General features: G+C 38.1%; 1 long non-coding RNA gene across 2 annotated transcripts in view; it reads left to right on the top strand.

Annotated features, from left to right (window-relative positions):
- Positions 1 to 12,288, top strand: part of LOC127519372 (uncharacterized) — a 43,735-nt gene extending 31,447 nt beyond the window's left edge. The window contains exons 2-3 of one of the 2 annotated variants that reach the window (XR_007931799.1): positions 8,901 to 9,017; positions 9,107 to 12,288. This is a non-coding gene — a long non-coding RNA (uncharacterized LOC127519372). Of the gene's footprint in view, positions 1 to 8,504; positions 9,018 to 9,106 lie in introns of those variants that run through there. The other variant, XR_007931800.1, reaches the window with a different exon arrangement.
- Positions 12,289 to 20,562: the final 8,274 nt, after the last annotated feature.

Here is a 20,562-nt window from a genome sequence, read left to right as displayed (position 1 = left end):
AGAAAAGTGGAAGCGGCGCCGGCGACTGTGGCATAATAAAAGTTCCGCTGCTGTAGAGGCGTGTGTTGCGTTCACCTCTCATTATCAATCGCTTCAGTGGCCTCGTTCAGCTCCCACAACACTCGGTCCTGCTTTGCTTCATACTACAGTAACATTAATAATCGCATCCATGAACATGATTTCTGCCCGAGTCCTATCCCAATTATTTTCCAACCGGCTGTGACGTGAAGACCACATGTCCCAAGATTCCTTGCTCAAACTTGCCGTCATCAAGCTTTAAGTTCTGAGGAGCAGTTGAAGATTTATTTTAGTCAGTTCATTTTTGTATATCAACAGGTTAAAAATACACTTGCGCTGCGTCCGAAATTGCATACTGTGTAGTAGGTACTGCATTTGGTTTGAAACTTCACGACCATTAAAAAAGTATGTTCTATATAGTATGAATCAAACTCGGATGTACTACATCCGCCATTTTGACATTGTCATGTGACCCACGGCGTCCGTTGCGTCACTTTACTTTCATTCACAAATCCTCTCCCATGCTCTCATGGGATAGAAAAGTGTCCATAAAATGCCCGCTACAAAATCTCACTGGAAGTAGTGGGTCTTCCTGGTTCTTTTCACCTACTGTTTTATGAATACTATGAATCTGGACATACTATTCGGCTTACATACTGTTTTTCAAATACTAAATAGTATGGAAGTAGGCATGTACAGACTCAGCATTAAGGCCCGTTCACACCAAGAATGTTACGTATCCACCTGTAAAAAAGAATGTGGGCACAACTTCCAGAAGTAGTATACCAATGTGTGCTAATTAGCGAAGAGGCTTAGTGTTTTTCGGATCATTGTTTACTTTATAAAGTTGCAAACCTTTATGAGATATTTCGTTACGGCGCTCCGGGAAAACATTTCAGTTTAGTACATTTATTAGTTAATTAATAATATCACAATACAATAAACAATTTTCATTCCCTTAATTGTCCTTACTTTACTGACCTTCCACAAAAGTGCTGCTGCATGACTATAAGAGCATCCTGGCCCTGCAATACATTAACAACCCACTGTCTGTACTTCACCTGTCACTGATGCTAGTGTAACCCCTCTACCCAGGTCCTACTCACCCCGCTCTGTGCGGGTCTCGAACCCGGGTCTCCGCCGTGAGAGTTGGACGCTCTACCGAGGAGCCTAAAGGCTGCAACCTCTAGAGTCAGTCGCTAGAGAGTGAGGAGTGAGGTTTACTTGCACAGCAACTACTAGCTGGCCTCCGTTACACTAGCACCCAAGTCTTATGATGTGATACGTGTCGTGCGTCGCATTTCCACTGTCACATATGCGATGCTAAAGGCTACTTATGCTAACCATTGCGATAATAAATACACGTTTATGTGAAATACCAGAAACTGCTTGAGGAATGTAGACAAGTCATATATGATTATAATCGTGTATTTATTTGGTTTAATGTTTTATCTGTCTCTTCCTGTGCCTTTGTTGATACCGTAACCGGAATAATGCATCCGAATATGTCACACATTCCCGTTAACTCGTATAACTCATAACTGCTGTTTTCTTCTCATGAGCTCTGTTGCTCTAGCTGAAAGGATAACAGTATAGACCTTATGCACCAGAGAAACATGCACGCCGCATCTTTATAATATTGTCTATGAACTTCCGTTTTTGCAGTAGCTCTGTATATTTCTATGGCATCGCTGTCAAATAATAATTAGCTGGTGAAGTGGATTTACTTGTTGTAGAGTTAAAGAAAGTTATCGTGAGCATTGTAATGTTTAAAGCAGATGTCTTAACAAATGTCAGTTGACCGGGAAGATTTTAAAACGAGCAGTTCATTCATAAATATGTAAGTTCGCTGTGGAAATACAAACTGGAAGACAAAAGACAACGAGCGCAGCGCTGAAAAGGGGCGGGGCTTTATTATTGTAAAACATTGTTCAAATATTGATGTTGGAATCTTAAGTCTTTAAGTAAAAGGCCAAACGTTCACAAGTTTGGATCGCTAAATCTTGAATGACTGTCAACTGTTGAATGAATGAGTGTCACGTCCCGCTTGTTTACTTCAAACCGGAAGACACTCCCACTTTTGACACAAGCCCTCATGGAGCATAGGAAACTTGTGGATAAAGATAACTGTAATGATAACATCCACTCCAGCGCACAATATCATTCTGTTTATTGTAAGCACACTCTGCAGTTTTGTCATCTGTCACTTTAAATGCTTGAGCTCTGTAAAGCAGGATGGATTCTGATTGGTTGTCAATGTTTTTATGGTTCATCAGCTGGAGAAAAAAAAAATCGTTCTGAAAGTGATTCCAACGAAATCATTCTTCTGCGCCGTTATCGTTATAGTTGTGGCAGGGGCGCCACTAGCAATTTTGGGCCCTATGAAAGAATATGAGGCTGGGGCCCCTACCCCACCCATTCCCCACCAAACAAACAAGTCAACCTATCCAAAATCTTTGTCTGCAATTTAATAATAATGAACTATTACGTTTGCTTTTGACCACTAGGTATCAGTATTTAGTCAGAGACCTCCCATGGCTGTAGCTAGCACTAGCAGATGATTTATTATGCAAATGCAAATGTAATAGAAAAATACAGTACAGTAATCAAATATTCATATTCATACATTCTTAAACAAAACCAATTATTTAGTCTAAAATTCAAGAAGGTCCATATTTTAAAGCTCTTTCTAACTTGTACTCGGCCTTAAAAGTAACATAACGCTTACGGTGATTCACGCGCCACTCATGCAAAATTAAACAACTGGGCTTCAGTCACAGTCATATTGCGCAGACAATTGATCCATTCAGTTCGTACAGCTTATAAAAGCTCCGAACGCGCGATGTATACAATTAATTAATAGTCTGATTCTAAGTTTTGGTGTGTGGGCGCTCAGAGTACCGGCTACATGTGAGAAGTGCTGGTGCGCTGCGTACCGGCCCACTTCGAACACTGACTGTTACTATTAATAAAACCGATCTCTGGGGGAAAAATATATTTCTATCATTACAACTTTGTGAAGACTTTTTAGCATGGTAATGGATATGATAATGTTAATGCAGTTGGTCTTGGTGGAATAGATCTGCTACGCTGCTGCTGCTATTGCTGCTGGTGTTGATTATTGCTGTTTTTGTAGATTATTGCTGCTGCTGCAGAGCAAATACAGAGACTTGCTGCTGCCAATACATACACTGATATGCTGCTGTGAGCATGTAAGACATACTGCTTCAGCACAAATAGCATATATATACATTGCCCATAGCAGATCTATACAGGTGGAGCTGGGGAAGGTGGAGGTTTCAGAAGAACTCTGCAGCACGTTGCAAACTGCTTTAGTGATGCTAACCAGCTATTTAAATGTTGAGCAGCAAGCTCATTGGCTGCAGATGCGACATGAACTAATCAGCTTGTGCCATGTAGTTAACAATGTAAATATCATCAGTTGCGTTAAGGATCCATCAGTCTGCGCCATCTAGAGTTTCATGACAGAACTTGGTATTTATTGAAATGCTGTTTAAGGGTGGCACTCCTTTTGAGAGCCTCATTATTTTGTGCTAGATAAATGCTGCTTTTATTGCAAAATAAATAGTCATCTAATAGTTGTATTAAAAAAAAGATATGCTCCCATTAAATAGCTTCATTCTAGCTACTGTTTTAAAAGGGCAACATGACTGTAATTTAACTAGTTTAAATTATGAGTGGTTTGTAGCTTGGGAAAGTACGGTTTCAAAATAGCTTCCCCAACAGTGAAACCAAAAGCCTTGATTGGTGTCATTTACTGCCCTCTGTGCTTCTGACCAATAGACTTGAATTATCAGCGGTCTGTGCCCAGCTGGCAGCTCTGTATCTTTCCTCTATACTCCAGAGATCCTGTTCATTAAACAAACCCTGGGAGGGGGCAGCCGCATGGCTCTGCATTAGCTGCTTTGTTCACTGGAAAAACCACCTGGATTGTGTTTTCGCATGCTATATATAGCCTTACTTCTAAATGTGAACCACCTGTGCTGGACTAAGACAAAATTTCCCAAAGCTGGCTGAGAGATGTGGCAGCAGAGCTGGCAACACGTGCACCATGTCCAATCAAATGCCAGCTTTAAATGAAATTCCAGTTCCTTGAGCAGCAGGGGGAAAGCATTGCAGGTCAATTAATTTGGCAAGACAAAATAACACCTCGATGTTTATTGCAAACATTTAAGGGTAGTGATTTGGAACGGTATGTTGCTGTCAAAAAAAGAGAATATAATTGCAGTGTTAACAGATTTTGTTCACAAACTGTGTATACGTACATACTTGTGTAAAAAATAATTTAAAAAAAAATGTATGCAAACATACATTTAATATTTTTTGAAAGAAATCACTTATGCTCACCAAGGCTGCACTTTACAAAATGCTGGGTTAAAAACAACCCAATTTGGGTTGAAAATGGACAAACCCAGCGATTGGGTTGTTTTAACCCAGCGGTTTGGTTAAATGTTGGGTTAAAAATGACTATATGGCTGGCTTAAAATGAACCCAAAATAGGTTGGAAATTAAAAATCAGACACATAATTACTAGAGGCAACAATAATAATCAAAAAACAACCCAATCACTGGGTTAAAACAACACAACCATTGGGTTTGTCAATTTTCAACTTGGGTTGTTTTTAACCCAGAATTTTTTAGAGTGTGCATTTATTTGATCAAAAATACTGTAAAAACAGTAAAATTGTGAAATATTATTACAATTTATAATAACTGTTTTCTATTTGAAAATATTTTAAAATGTAATTTATTCCTGTGATAACAAAGCTGTATTTTCAGCATCATTACTTCAGTCTTCAGTGTTTTTCAGAAATCATTCTAATATGCTGATTTGGTTCTCAAGACACATTTCTTATTATTATCAATGTTGAAAACATTTGTGCTGCTTATTTGAAAATAGAAATTTAATTATCAATTTAATGTGTCCTTGCTGATGCATTCATTTCTTTAAAAAAAAAAAAAAAAAAAAAGTAATTTTGGTCTCCAGATATGACTCAGGTCCCACATTTAATGTACTTTAAGTCTAAGGGATGTTTTTCACCTAATTTATTGTCCGTCAGATGAAAATCATGAGTCTGATCTCTTAGAAAAATAACAGCACACCTCTCCACAGCAAGCGCTTGATTTGAGGAATCATTCATGTCTGTAACACAAACAGTGCATGACAAATTGCCCACCTTTTTTTTCAGATCATGAGCAATATTAATAGTGATGTTTGCCATAGAGAAAAACCTTGCTCTGTTTTTGTGTGAAACCGGCCTCAACTGTAAAACTGCCCCAGCATCATCCATCACTGCCTGCCTCCTTCCTCTGCAGCTGTACTCCGAGATTTATATCATTATTTTAGAAAAACCATGGCCAGAAGAGGAATGTTGCTGTTCTTTGTGGCATGAAATACAAGCATGTGTACCATCGCTTGTTGCTCCTCCTTTTGAGATTTGTTTTTTGTTACAGTTTGAATGATAAATTATGCATCTTTTTTTTTTCTCTTCTTCCATACATAGTTATTTAGCTAAAGTCATTTTGTAGCTGTGTTAAAGACGAGAGCAAAAAAAAAAAAAAAAAAAAAGGACTGGAAGAAAAAAAACCCAAATGCATGGGTTCCAAGTCGGAGCTCTCAGCAGCCATTAGGACGATGTAAAAATGGATCCTTTGAACAAGTAAACGAGTGTTCATATGGCATCCCAGAAACGGAGACCCCACACGCAGCTGGGTGAGTCATGTTTGCTCGGCAGTTTAGTGACCTTATTACACGTCTAGCAGGTCATTTATTTTTTATTTTAGTAATCACTATCCAATGACATTATTAATGTTGGAAGGACATATAACTTTATTTTTAGCCCCTCACATTCCAATCTCTATTCACCTTCGTTTAAGCTGAATTTGATTATAGAGTTTTTGCATCTACTCTGAAGCATCTGTTGCCGTGACTTGATCTCAGGTGTCCACTGCCAGGACTTTTGGTAAACGTTTGGTGCAAAGTTTGGAAGTGTACCTGGAATACTTTGTTCTTAAAATAGAACGAGGCGTTTCCTGCCGACCTGTTTGATGCTGACACAAACTGATGAATTACAACTTCACTGGAAATTATGAAGACGGAGAGAAAATAGAGTCATTTTGTGTAATTGCGGTCGAACTTTGAGCAGGCCGGTCATGTGTTGGGAACTTAAGTGTTTTGGGGTGTGATTATTTTTAGAAAGTATCTTTTTTTATTCCGTTAACACATTATGCTTGCACATTTCACAACCCATGTTGTCTTTTCCAAAGCTTTTTTTTTTTTTTTTCTCTTGATATTGGAATCCTGACATTGCTTCATTCTGAACACTGTGTTTTATGGTTCTGTTTGTGATGATGATGGACGGGGAATCTGTCTAAAGAGCAAAGTTACAAGATAACTTTGGACACAGAGGACTCGGACAAGATATTATATCTCTCTATTATATCTATTATATCTCTCCTATATTGACATTTTCTATTGGAACTGGAAGTCTGGGTGAGATCATGAAGATCTTGCCCTTTTTTCCAAATAGCCATTAGGCTTTAGTTTAGAAGGCTGTGGCATTCTAGAGGGCATTTGATTGGATAAAGACCTATCTAGTGCATGATATGGCATCTTTTTTTCCCCTCTGTTTTTTTTTTTTTCAGAAAAAGAAAATCCTGTGAATTTTAAATGTATATAACTGCTAAGTGATTTTTGTCAACTTTTAGAGTACACAATAGCACGTAGTCCCTGTTTCCACCTGGTATTAAGATGCGTTTTGGTCGATCGGATCACAAGTGGACGACTCTAAATACTGGTGTAAACGGGGTCTAAAACATTTTGAACTTATCCACTTTCATCCACTTCCAGAGGTAGTCGAAAATGCATTCAACCGTATTGCTTTCGTAGTGGAAACGCTCATGTGGTCAAACGTCTTCGAACAGTTTGAAAAGACCGCTTACTCTCTGCCTACTAAACTAATGCGTAAACATTAGAAGTGCGCTAGCCAGACAGGATTTAAACTTTGTTGGCTGAAGACCAAAGTTTGGTTTGAAGACGAAGAACTTACCGAAGACGAAGCACTATGTTCTCTCACCATTCCTGATTTCTAACACACATTCACAGCGTTCGGCGTGGTCTTGTAGGAGCAGAAACAAAAGCTGCTGCTCTCCATATCTTTTTCCATCGTCTCCAGTTGCGTTCATATGTAAATTGCGAAAGCTTTTTTTGTCCATTAGATCGAAAGACCTGAAAAAATTCAGGACAGAAGTGGTTGAAAGTGGACAAAAGAGATGGATTAAAACACCAGGTAAACGGGTATGTGTCTCCCTCGTCTACTTGTGATCCGATCGACCAAAACACACCTTAATACCTTGTGTAAACAGGGCCATAGATAGTTAACACTTTAGACATTCTATTAACTACAAGTACCTTTGCAACTACATGTCATCTAACTCTTATTAAAGTATTAGTAGACTGTCTGCTTAATATCTGCTTACACTTTATTCTGATGCTCCCCCAACAGACAATCTACTGACTATAAGTAACTTTGCAACTACACGTCAACTTATTCTACTAACCTGAACCCTAAAATCTAACCCTAACCTAACAGTCTACTAACAGTCTACTACAGTTTACTAATACTCTATTGAGACTTAGTTGACATGAGGGGCTTTCGCACCGAATAGTTCTAGGAACTCAGTTATAGGAACTAGCCAGTTCCCCGGGAACTAATTTCTCCCCTGGGCCATGTTCCTGATTGCATTCGCACCGGGAATAGGAACTGTGAATCGGTCAACAATGGCATCTTTAAGCGCGGCATTTACAAACGCTAAAAACCTGCGGATGGAAGACACCCTGATCGGAGCTGTGTTTGTTGTGTGTCGTGGGTTTCGTGATAACGGAGATGGAATGTAAACGCATAATTTGTGCAAATGAAAGAGCAAAAAGTGGGGCTAAGAGACGAAATCTCGTATGACAACTTTCAGTAATACATATCATCGAGGTGGAGAAAAGAACACAACCCTGCAGACAACAGGTAAATGCCGTTATCACTGTTTTCCATGTTCGTGAAGTAAATATGTTTACACGGCTTTTTAAAAATGCCGGTTGCCGTTGTTTGACATGCGTTTGACCAATCAACGTACACTCCCGTCACTGATAGTTCCTATAGTGCTGGTTTAGACCCTACCCTGAAGTAAGAGCTAATTTATTTCCCCCAAAAGGAGTATCTAGAACTAAAATCGTTCCTAGTTCCTGCAGTGCGAACACGGCAAAATCCGGGTACTTCAGCCAATAGTTCTAGCAACTATGAAAAGTTTCCTCCGGTGCGAAAGAACCAATATAGTTGCAAAGATACTCATAGTTTGTAGAATGTCTAAAGTGGACCATCAGAATAAAGTGTAACCCATATATATATATATATATATAGTATGTAGTAGACAGATATAGCAGACACTATATTTAGTTAAATTGTGGCCACAAATTAAGAATTCGTTCTCATGACTTATTAATTTGTTCCTTCATTTTGATTTAACTAAAACAAGGGTACGAATGATTAGATGGCCACGATTTAGTACGATTAGCACGGTTTACTTAAAACGAAGGAACAAATTAGTAAGATGTGCTGACTTATTAGTAAGTCATAGGAACGAATTCTTTATTCGTGGCTATAATATACATATTTTTTCCTGTATGGTATGGTATTTTTCTTTAATATACCAGAAATGCAGGCAGGAGAAAGGTGCTTTTGGACTACATAATGGTGTAGTTGCGGCATCTACTAGCAGAAACGGCCACAGCAATTGTACACATACATGCAAATATTACATGCACAAAGTGTCCAATGGGATTACTAACATTCCTTCCTGTCTCTTTTCAGAAAGTTCCTCCTGGATTAAAACTTTCCTGTGGTTGGAAGAAAAAAAAAAAAAAAGAAAAACTGGCTCCCACACCCACCCACCCAGACAGTACCATCCGCACACTGAGTCTGGTAAAGGTCAGCATGTTATGAACATTGTAAACATAAACTCCTTTCGTTCAGCATGACTCTGCATCCATCTGATGAATGATGTTCCATTCATTTAGGTGTGATATTCCACAGTCCAGATCTGCTATACAATTAAGCCGCTACTGTGATTCAACAAAAACCGCTAGCAACTGCACCGAGCCAGCTTTTGAAACGAGGTGCTTCTATGATGTGTTCTTCCTAGGAATCCAGCAGTGCCGTTCAGTGGAAAGAGAGCACCAATCCGCAAATACATTAACAGGACATTGTCGCTCCGGGACTGGGATCTGACAACTTGTTGCAGGCCGTGAGATGAAGTGTTGGGATTAACCCGGTCACCAATCAGTGCTTCAGAGGAGCGCCAAAGAGCGCCACTTAGGTGCTCCACCTTTGTCAGGATACTCAGCCAAAATGAGTTAATATCCTAGAAGATGGGGATGATTTTACCATCTGTCAGGCAAATCCGCCTGGACAGGCTGGGCTGGGGCTTTGCTGGCAGGCAGATGAGAGGCTGCTACCACCGAAGACTAATTAGCGCAAATAAGCACCTCCTGAGCTCCTCAATCCTGTGACAACTCAAGCGAAAAATTCAGAAGACAAAGTTGGCAACATACAGTTAAAGCACAATCTGTACAGAGTTTTCCTCCTTTGCTTTTCTCTGTGTTTAGCCACATAAGATTTAACATACTATTTATGCTCCTTTCATATTCCATGTTGACCACAGGAAACTTTGGGTTCTCAGTTAGTCCTGCCTTCAAATTCCTTAAAAAATTGACATAAATGAGACACTTGTTGAATATATAGATATAAAAGTAATGTGGATGGCATAGCTCAGATAATTTGGGTTTAAAAAACTTTTATGGTTTACTGAGTTTTAAGTATACTACTACTCAATATACTATTCAATACTACTTTGTATTGAGATCCTTCTCTGACTTTTGATTGCAGATGTAACAGAGGCTAGCTAGTAAGAGTTGTGCAAATAAACCTCACTCCCCTGGCCTCAAGAGGTGCATCAGCGATTGATGCTAGAGGCTGCAGCCTTGTTAGCGCTCCTGCCACCCATGCTGGAAATGCTGGTTCGAATCCTGCTTGGAGCGGTGTGAGTAGAACCGGAGGGGTTTCGTTGGTGCCGTGACCCGGATGAGAGTAACGTTTAGGGGGGTGAGTGTAGTCCACGGTGGCCAGCTAGAAAGAGTTGTGCAAATAAACCTCACTCCCCTAGCCTCAAGACATGCATTGACAATAGAGGCTGTGCTCTTTAGCGTTCTTGTTAGCGCTCCTGCCTCCCATGCCGGAAACGCTGGTTAGAATCCCTCTCAGAGTGGTGCGAGTAAAACTGGAGGGGTTACACAGACTTTGGAGTCTGTGCACAGTTGGAAACACATTTGAGATCTCCTGAAACTCTAGAGATTACTGAGGTCTGGTTCTCTGGAGAAAGATCTTAAGCAAAAGTTTAAATCCATTTAATCTCATTGCTGTCTAGGAGAAACAAACTAGATCTCTTGCATTCCCATGGGAAGTCCTTTCTGCTGTATGCTACTCTGCTGTCTAAGACATAAGACACTGGATTAAATAGTCTAAACCACATTTAGAATGAATGCTAATGGCTAATGTTGCCGAGCCATGGCATTTTCCCTCCTAATCCTCACCACAATGAGGATTACACATTTTCAGTCCATGTTTTATCATTGAATTTCAAACCTAAAAACATGACATTGCACAGGGAGAATGACAGTAATACTCATAAATAATAATAAACACTCATTTAGCAGATTTGGACTGTTGATCTTAAGGTCAGCAATAAATGAAAACTGACCCTATGTACTTTCTTAATACACATTTTTGGTCATTTTGCATTTTTTTACCCCTTATTTAATATCCTGTTTTACTCTGAAACATGTTGGATTATCAAAATTAAAAGGGTTTATCCCTTAAAACTCATCTTTGATCACCAAAGTAACATATTTAAATATTTTTTCCTGTGAAAATTTTTTTTTGCCATGCCTTAAAATAGCCTGAATGTAAATCTTCATCCTTGCTTCATTCAATATATGCGGATCTATGAATATGCTAATTAGCCCCGCCTCCACTCACTCGCACAAGCTCAGAGATCCACTCAGTCATCTTACTGAGGTAAACGCTGCACAATGGTATTGCTTTTTACAACGTCGGACACAAGACGGTAAACTAAACAAAGATGTGAAATGTTGCCTTGACAAGTAGTTATTTTATTTCAGTTAGTTTCATTAATTCAGTCAGTCAGTTGGTCATTCATAGTTAACGATAATAGCCCTGTAATAAATTAAGTTAAAAATTGCTGTTCATTGTTCCATGATACTTAATGCATCAACTAATGTTAATGAAACGAGTTCTATTGTAAAATGTTACCTGTATTCTCATATTGCCTAATGCAGTGTACATTCCACAAAGTTTAAGTACTAAATAGCCACATATTTGTGTTTTAAATACAGGGGAAATGCACATTTACTGCCTAATTACCAACGCCTGAGGAAAGCCAGAGACATGAAGGCTTTCCAAAAATACAGATAGTTTTTTCTGTGTCTGATTAATTCTTCCCATGCATCCTGCCCCAGGTAAGACATAATAGGGCCTGTCACAGCTCCAGCTGGATAATTGCGGGTTTCAGGGTGTTCTTCCCTAAACAGATAGTGACTGATGAGTTTTACCACATGTTTCATCCTAATCAGTGACTCCATATAGTCCCTTGTCCCACTTATTGTCATTGGTCATGGTGGAAAAAGAACAAAGCATTTTTAGCCTGGAGGCTTTGCTTGACATCAACACAACACAACAGCTCTTATCTGAAAATTAAAGAGACATACATAAAACTATTTGTGCAACTAACCATATAATTGTGAGCAAAATAAATAGGCTTCTACTCTTTTAAGAGGAAGAAGAAATGCTTCCCACATCTTTTGTTGTTGATGTATAAGGCTGCTCGTCCAATTTGGACAGGTTGTGTGACATGCTCTCATCCTTGAAATCTAAGAACAAAACTACATAAAAGAAATATGAGCCCAACTACAGTAAGTTGGTTATAATGTGAATTTTGAGGACTACATAGCATTTCAGAGAATTATTGACTGCTGCAAGCTTGAAATCAATTCAATAGAAAAATTTTAATGAAATTTAGAGATAAGATTATTTTGTTATTTTAATATTTAACTGAAGTGTCATTTTTCTTGAGATAATCCTGTATCCTTATGGCAAAAAAAATATTAAATTAGGCCACATTATATTTGAAATATGTGATAAATGCATGTTGCAAAAAGTGCAGCTTAAGGAAATATATTTTTTTGAAATTGAAAATATATTGTGTTTAAACCTTCAAATGTCCAAAATATATTGCAAACATGTTTACTTCAAGGGGCAAGGAAATGAAAGCTCTAGTGTAAGTTCTGCCGGGAAGACTCTAATGTTACGTCACTTATTGGTTTAGATCTAACCAATCATTATCTAACACTCGGAGTATAAAAGATCGGTACTTACACATGTCTGAGTTCGCAGATGCTGACGCCAACCTCCACCTCCATCCTCCCCACCACCACCAGGATAGTCCCTGTCCATACCTCCCAGGGGGTCAGCTACGCCCCTGCCTTTATCTCCAGGCAGGAAATGCAGAGCCTACAACCCTCAGGATGTGTGCTACGGACGGGGCCTATGCCAAAGAACTTTATCTCATAATATTTTGCTTACTGATTGTTAATAATAACATTATGTTATCTTGCCTCCTGAGTCTTTCTGGTAGAAATACATTTCCAGTCTTAAAATGCAATTTGGTAAATGCAAAAGTGTATATATAAAGTGTATATAAATATATTTAGGTTGAAAATATATATTTTAAAAAAAGTTGTGAGGGAATTAATCATTATGAAATAAATTATTTCTCTAGTTCACGTTGGCCACAATTATTGGCACCCAATTATTGCAGCGTCCTTTTCCCAAGATAACAGCTCTGAGTCTTCTTCTATAATCTCTGATGAGTTTGGAGAACACCTGACAAGTTATAAGAGACCATTCCTTCATGCAGAATCTCCACAGATCCTTCAGATTCCCAGATCCATGTTGGTGCTTCTTCTCTTCAGTTCACTCCACTCATTTTCTTTAGGGTTCAGGTCAGGGGACTGGGACGGCCATTACAGAAGCTTCATTTTGTTCTCAGTGACACATTTTTGTGTTGATTTTGATGTTTGTTTTGGATCATTGTCCTGATGGAAGATCCAATCACGGCCCATTATAAGATTTCTAGCAGAAGCAGTCAGGTTTTGATTTCTTTATCTGTTGATATTTGCTAGAATCCATGATACCATGTATACAAGATGTCCAGGACCTCCAGCAAAAAAATAAAAAACAAAATCCAGTTGTGTCTGACAACTGAATATGCTGGAGATTGTTTTTGGATGAGCAAGAAACCCTCCCAAACAACATGTGGGGATGTAGGTGCTGTTTGATCTTTTTTTTCTTCTTGGAGTCTTTCTCGATATAGACACACGTCGTCTTTCAGGCAGATTCGTAACATCTTTAGTTGATTGGAACTTTTTAATTATTGCCCTGATGGTGGAAATGGGGATTTTCAATGCTTTAGCTATTTTCTTACAGCCACTTTCTATTTTTTTTAAGCTCAAGAATCTTTTGCTGCACATCAGAACTATATTCTTTGGTTTTACTCATTGTGATGGGAATGGGAATTTGGCCTTTGTGTTTCCTCATATTTGTTCTCCTGTGGAACAGGAAGCCATGTCTGGACAATTTCATGCTCCTAGTCACCCTGGCGTGCTGAAAAAAACATAAATATGAATGGAAATATACTTCACAGATATTTTACCAGGGGTGCCAATAATTGTGGCCAACATGCATTGGAGAAAAACATTTATTTCATAATGTGAGTTTCCTCCCATTTTAATTGTTTTACTTCAATGAAAGTTTTGATTTTTTTGAATGAAAGATCAAAAGGATAAACAATGCAGATTTATTTTCACAGCTGCTTTTGCTCATATTTACCAAGGGTACCAATAATTCTGGAGTTGATTGTATTGGCTCATTGGTACACTGTATTGGTTTGCCATTTGTGTCCAATGTGAAATCTCAGCCCTGAAATCAAGTTCATCCACTGAGCTGAGAGTCCAGGATTGGCATAACCTCATCTCTGGCCAAAAGTCAAGTATGTAAAAAGGAACATTTCACTCAATGGCATGCATGGAAAAAGCAAGAAAAGGATGAGGAGAAGTAATGAAATAAAAGATCAGGGCCAAAAGCGAGAGAAAACTCAAGAGTTCTTGACCATGCAGCCACACTGAGCTCATTGACTCAAACATGAAGTAGGTGTGGCACAGTGGCAGAGAGCGGAAACCAAAACCAAATGGTAATAAGTTCAGATGGAGCGAGGCCTCCGTTGAGCCAGCTGAACAAGGGCTATAAATCTTGCGACTGGGCGTGTTCCGAGCGACTTCAGTACCGGCACACTCATATACCGCAGACAGAGAGCCAGACACAGGAAGAAGGACTCAGGGCAGTGCCATGACTGAGGCTCCCAGGTCTCCGATGACAATCGGCAATGGAGAGGGAAGCTAACCAGGTTCAGCTGCCGCGGTGGTACCCCGGCCAGGCTGACAGAAACATAGGAAGCCCGTTGTACACTTTGGGTTGATCCAGGCAAACAGGCTGTTACTGCCCAGGGAGAGGGAGAATAGTCGTACAGCTGTGCCAGTGTGACTTCTCATTTTCATTTGAGTACAGAGAAATGAAACCATAAGACATACAACGGTTCTCACACACCTCAAACTACATAGTATATGAGGGGTTTTCAAACCCTATCCTGACGATCTGGTTTTGTGTAGCAGTTAATCAAGAGGCTCATTCCAAACAAAAGAGTGTTCCGCGAGTCTGTTTAGGAAAGTGCAAAAATATTGACTCTTCTGTTGTTTATGATCATGTAATGCTAAGTGGTGAGTCATTGTGATTCATTTTGAAATCTGAGATAATTTATTTAAACTCCAGGGATTTTAAAATGGATAATTGCTCTCATAGACCCAAGAGCCAGGATTTTATTGTTCACTAAAACTAAAACCATTAAAAAAAAAAAAAAAAACGTTACTTGAAATAAAATAACTAATAAACTAATAATAAATGACAAAAACACACAATAAAATTACTAAAATTAAAATCAAATTTTAAATTTAAAAAATAAAATTTAATTTAAATTATTTACAAAAAATATAATAGTATATCAACTAGAATAATGTTGTCAGGCACTGCACTTGGTAAAAACCACAAAAACAATGGCTGCATCCGAAATCCCATATTATATAGTAGGCGAAAACAGTATGTGACAAAAGAAGTATGTCCAAATTCAGTGTATTCATAAAAGAGAAGGCAAAAAGTACCCGGATGACATGCTACTTCTGGAGAGATTCTGAAGTATGCATACGATGGATACTTTACTTTCCCATGAGGCCACGGGAGAGGATTTGTGAATGGCAGTGAAGCGACGCAACTGACGCTGGTAGGTCACATGATAATGACAACATGGTGAATGTAGTACGTCCAGATTACATTCATACTACACACATTCACACTATATAGAACGTTTTTTAGCAGTCATGATGTAATTACTTATTCAAAAAAAGTACTCAAGAGAGTATGTGATTTCGGACACAGCCATGCAGGCACATGTTGTTTCCTTGATCCATTTTAGTTTTGGTAGGTAATGCGAGGAATGTTCCATAGTATTGCCACATGGAGTTCTGGAGGAAAACGGAGGACAGATTATAGCCTTATATACTTATTGTACTTTCAAATCAACTAGTGATGAACTTTGTGTTACTTGCCAAAGTCAATTTTTACTTGTATTTAGTGCTTGGAGAGTGTCCATTTTGCACCCTAACCACAGGTGTCATGTCCAATTCCACTGGTCTATTTTGTCCCCGGCACTTGGTTATATTTTCATTGTCATTATAAAGTTTCTACACTGTAAAAAGCAATACGCTCTATCTACTTAATAAAATTGTGGCAACAGATTATAAGCAATATTATTAATTAAATTCAACATATAAGAATTGAGTTAGAATTAATCAAATATATTCCTTAAAAGTCAACCATTTAAAATGTGTAAAATTTGCAAACACCATTGCAAAAACTACAAAGCAAAAGCAAAGAGTGAAACTGTGCAACTAAATGAAACACTGATCACCATAATGGTGATGATAACAATTGATGTTTTTTTTTAAATCAACATCAACATCTAAGCCTCTGTTAATTCATGTGTTTCTCTTTCCTTCAGTGATTCTACTTGTTATCATCAGGTGTCTTCAATGTTGACAAAAATTAAAGAGTCTGTCTGTTATTCAGATATTTTTGTTTAAATTTTACTTGTTTTAAATGGTTGACATTTGAGGAATTCATTTCATTAATTCTGTTACTTTTTACAGTGTATTCTGTTAGTTGGTGTTACAATCTGGCTACAGTTTTAGTTTTTTAGTATGATGTTATCAACTTAAATGTCATTTGTTCAAATTGAAAGTTCCGTTGAGCACATCAATTAGTCAACAAGAGTGATTGCTTCCTTAAATCACTGTGTAATGAGAACTTAAATGTTGAAATATTGTCACTCAATGTGCTATTGAAATGTGTTTAAATTATTTTATATAGTTTATTTCTAATCATAATGTTTTCAATAAATTATTTAACTTGGACATGATCAAATTCTCTGCCGCAGGCTGGATTTCTGGATCAATACGTCATGTAATCCAGTGTTTCCCAACCCTGTTCCTGGAGGCCCCCCAACACTACACATTTTGGATGGCTCCCTTATCAGAAACACCCTTTTCAGATCTTGGAGTACTTTACTAGCAGGCTAATGAGTGGAATCAGGTGTGTCTGATTAGAAAGATATCCACAATATGAGCTGTTGGGGAGCATCCAGGAATAGGATTGGGAAACACTGACATAGAGTGCCTTTACACGGATGATCTGATGCCGAATATGCCAAATAACCCAACAGCATTGAAGGTCATGTAAACGCCTTAAACAGTGTTATTTTATTGAGTAAAGGTCACAAACGGTTTAATATTTTCCTGAATTTCACACTCCTTTGGCATTTCGACGCTTTTTTCGTTGTTGTGTGTAAATTTGAAAACTGTAGAAAAACCTGAAACTTTAAATCTTAATATTCTTTTTTTTTTTTTTTTTTTTTTTTTTTAAGAGAAGCATATATGTATTAGCCAATAATCGGTGTCGGCAATTATTTTCTCTATCGGCCATCAGAAGATTGTTTAAAAACAGCCGATGATCAGGGCCGATTATATCCTGTCAATCAAAAGGGGGCGGAAAAACGTGTCAGACTGTAACTCATACTGTGTGTGAAGAAAATGGTTCTTGAATTTAGGGCTGTCTATGCGACAATAACGCATTAACAGTTTAAAAAACAGTGACGTTAAGGCAAGCTCTGTTTGATTGTATAAATCACCCATAGGTCAGCGGTTTTCCCCAAATATTTTTTATAGCTCTCCTCGCATTCAATAATCGCAGTGCTTTGTTACATCTGATAAGAAACCAAGTCTCAGCTTTCAAATTTTGTCCATTTTTGAAATTCAAACAATAAATGGTGTTATAAATGCACTTAAATATGATGTGACAGATTGCTGTAGCGCCTCAATTCAAGTGGCAGCGCGGAGCACAAGTCATCTCTTCATCTTTAATACAAGTTAAAGCATGTAAAAACATGCATGAATATCAACAGGTATGTTGAAAGATACATTACAACTTAATGAAATGTATCATGTCTCATGTAATCGCTCAGTCAGTGTTTTAACCATGGATAGACATCAATAAAAAAGTTTGTGAACAAAAAGTCAAAATGTTTCATTTTACATTAAGAACGTTACAGTGTTTGAATACATTTTTTTGGTATCAGCAGATATTCTGAATAATTTACTATTGATATCGGCGAAGAAATAGTATCGTGCATCTCTGTTTTTTTGTTTTGTTTGTTTTTTTGTTTTTTGCAATTTTGGGTTTTTAGAAAAAGTGTATATGAAATAAATATATGAAAACACCTATGAAAGAATTCATTATTATAATTAATTGACTTTTTTAAACTTTTTTTATTCATTAGTTGCTGTCACTGCAGCTGTTTCATATTTCAATATAATATATATATATATATATATATATATATATATATATATGCCCTTACAAAATGAGAACAGTGCTTTTTTAGAGCAAAGATCTTCCTCCACTTGAAAATTACAGGCAGGTGTGTTAATATAGCGATCAGTAGCCAAAGTTCAGACAGCTGAAGTTTGGTCATGCTGTTGGATCTTTGATCTTTAACCAGGAGAACTAGGGAGTTATGAAATGCATCATCCAGGGAGAACATTTTTAGAGAATCCACTGGGCAAAGATCTCATCGCATTTTCACGAACGACTCACAAGCTGACCATAAGACGCTTAAATTTACGATCCTTGTCTAACTTAATTTATCATACAAGTCAAGAGCTTTACATAAACCCTCATGTTGTTAAAATGAAACCTATCATTTAAAGTTACCAAGCGCAGTGCCTTGGATATATCAAATAAACAAGCAGCCTAGAATCAGGAAAACCCATGTTATGTATTTAAAATATTGCTGAGGGAACAAGAAATTTAACACTGAAAACCAAGTTTAAGCAACTCTGGAGCGGGTGATTGATAAATTAGATGGCGCTGTGCCGGACTGGGGTCATGTATGTGCCAAGTAAACACAGTCTGAACCCCTGTGGCCTCTCATGATGGAGGAAAATGTAATTTTGGTTACAGACACAATAATCGTGATGCGTGTAAGAATTATTGGCCGTTAGCGTATGAATCAAATTCTTGCTTTGACAGTAAGCAGATGTTGTGGATACCTCTGTTTTATAGATAAAGTGAGTGTTTCAGACAAGTGTCTGCTCTGTAGTAAACTCACAATGAGAACATATTGACAGAGGTCAGCAGCAGTGAGGGTGTGAGAAATGCTCCAGTGTTCACAAAGGTCTTCAGGGGCTCTTGAATTGAGGCAAGTTCTGCACGTAATCACTGGAAAGCTCTAGTTTTTCATTTAATGCTTCCACAGAATCAAATTTCTTGGTAGACTGGAACCGACCAAGGCCAAAACTCGGGCACTGTCCCAAATGATGCGCTTGATGTGGACAACACTGGATGTTTGTCTCCACCTATATTAAGCTTTTATTTAGCAGGGAAAAGATTATGGCAAATAGATTATGGGTCGATCTAACCAGCACCCCAGAGGTTTCTCCTGTTATGAACACTTACATTTTTTATAATGTAAACAGCATACTTTTTTCTACAGCAGAATATTTAAATGAATATTTATTAGTGCTGTCAAACGATTAAAAATATAAGTTGAAAGTATGAAGTGTCAAAAGGTCATTTGGTTTAACCGTCCAAAGGCCAATACAGTCATTTTATTTGTGATTAAAATATCTTAAAATGTAATAAATGTATATATTTTGTACAAACCCGATTCCAAAAAAGTTGGGACACTGTACAAATTGTGAATAAAAAAGGAATGCAATAATTTACAAATCTCATAAACTTATATTTTATTCACAATAGAATATAGATAACATATCAAATGTTCAAAGTGAGACATTTTGAAATGTCATGACAAATATTGGCTCATTTTGGATTTCATGAGAGCTACACATTCCAAAAATGTTGGGACAGGTAGCAATAAGAGGCCAGAAAAGTTAAATGTACATATAAGGAACAGCTGGAGGACCAATTTGCAACTTATTAGGTCAATTGGCAACATGATTGGGTATAAAAAGAGCCTCTCAGAGTGGCAGTGTCTCTCAGAAGTCAAGATGGGCAGAGGATCACCAATTCCCCCAATGCTGCGGCGAAAAATAGTGGAGCAATATCAGAAAGGAGTTTCTCAGAGAAAAATTGCAAAGAGTTTGAAGTTATCATCATCTACAGTGCATAATATCATCCAAAGATTCAGAGAATCTGGAACAATCTCTGTGCGTAAGGGTCAAGGCCGGAAAACCATACTGGATGCCCGTGATCTTCGGGCCCTTAGATGGCACTGCATCACATACAGGAATGCTACTGTAATGGAAATCACAACATGGGCTTAGGAATACTTCCAGAAAACATTGTCGGTGAACACAATCCACCGTGCCATTCGCTGTTGCCGGCTAAAACTCTATAGGTCAAAAAAGAAGCCATATCTAAACATGATCCAGAAGCGCAGGTGTTTTCTCTGGGCCAAGGCTCATTTAAAATGGACTGTGGCAAAGTGGAAAACTGTTCTGTGGTCAGACGAATCAAAATTTGAAGTTCTTTTTGGAAAACTGGGACGCCATGTCATCCGGACTAAAGAGAACAAGGACAACGCAAGTTGTTATCAGCGCTCAGTTCAGAAGCCTGCATCTCTGATGGTATGGGGTTGCATGAGTGCGTGTGGCATGGGCAGCTTACACATCTGGAAAGGCACCATCAATGCTGAAAGGTACATCCAAGTTCTAGA

This window comes from Ctenopharyngodon idella, chromosome 9, assembly GCF_019924925.1.
Source record: "Ctenopharyngodon idella isolate HZGC_01 chromosome 9, HZGC01, whole genome shotgun sequence".
Lineage (NCBI taxonomy): Eukaryota > Metazoa > Chordata > Actinopteri > Cypriniformes > Xenocyprididae > Ctenopharyngodon > Ctenopharyngodon idella.
The sequence above is the reverse complement of the archived record's forward strand: the minus strand, read 5'-3'. Positions and strand labels throughout refer to the sequence as shown.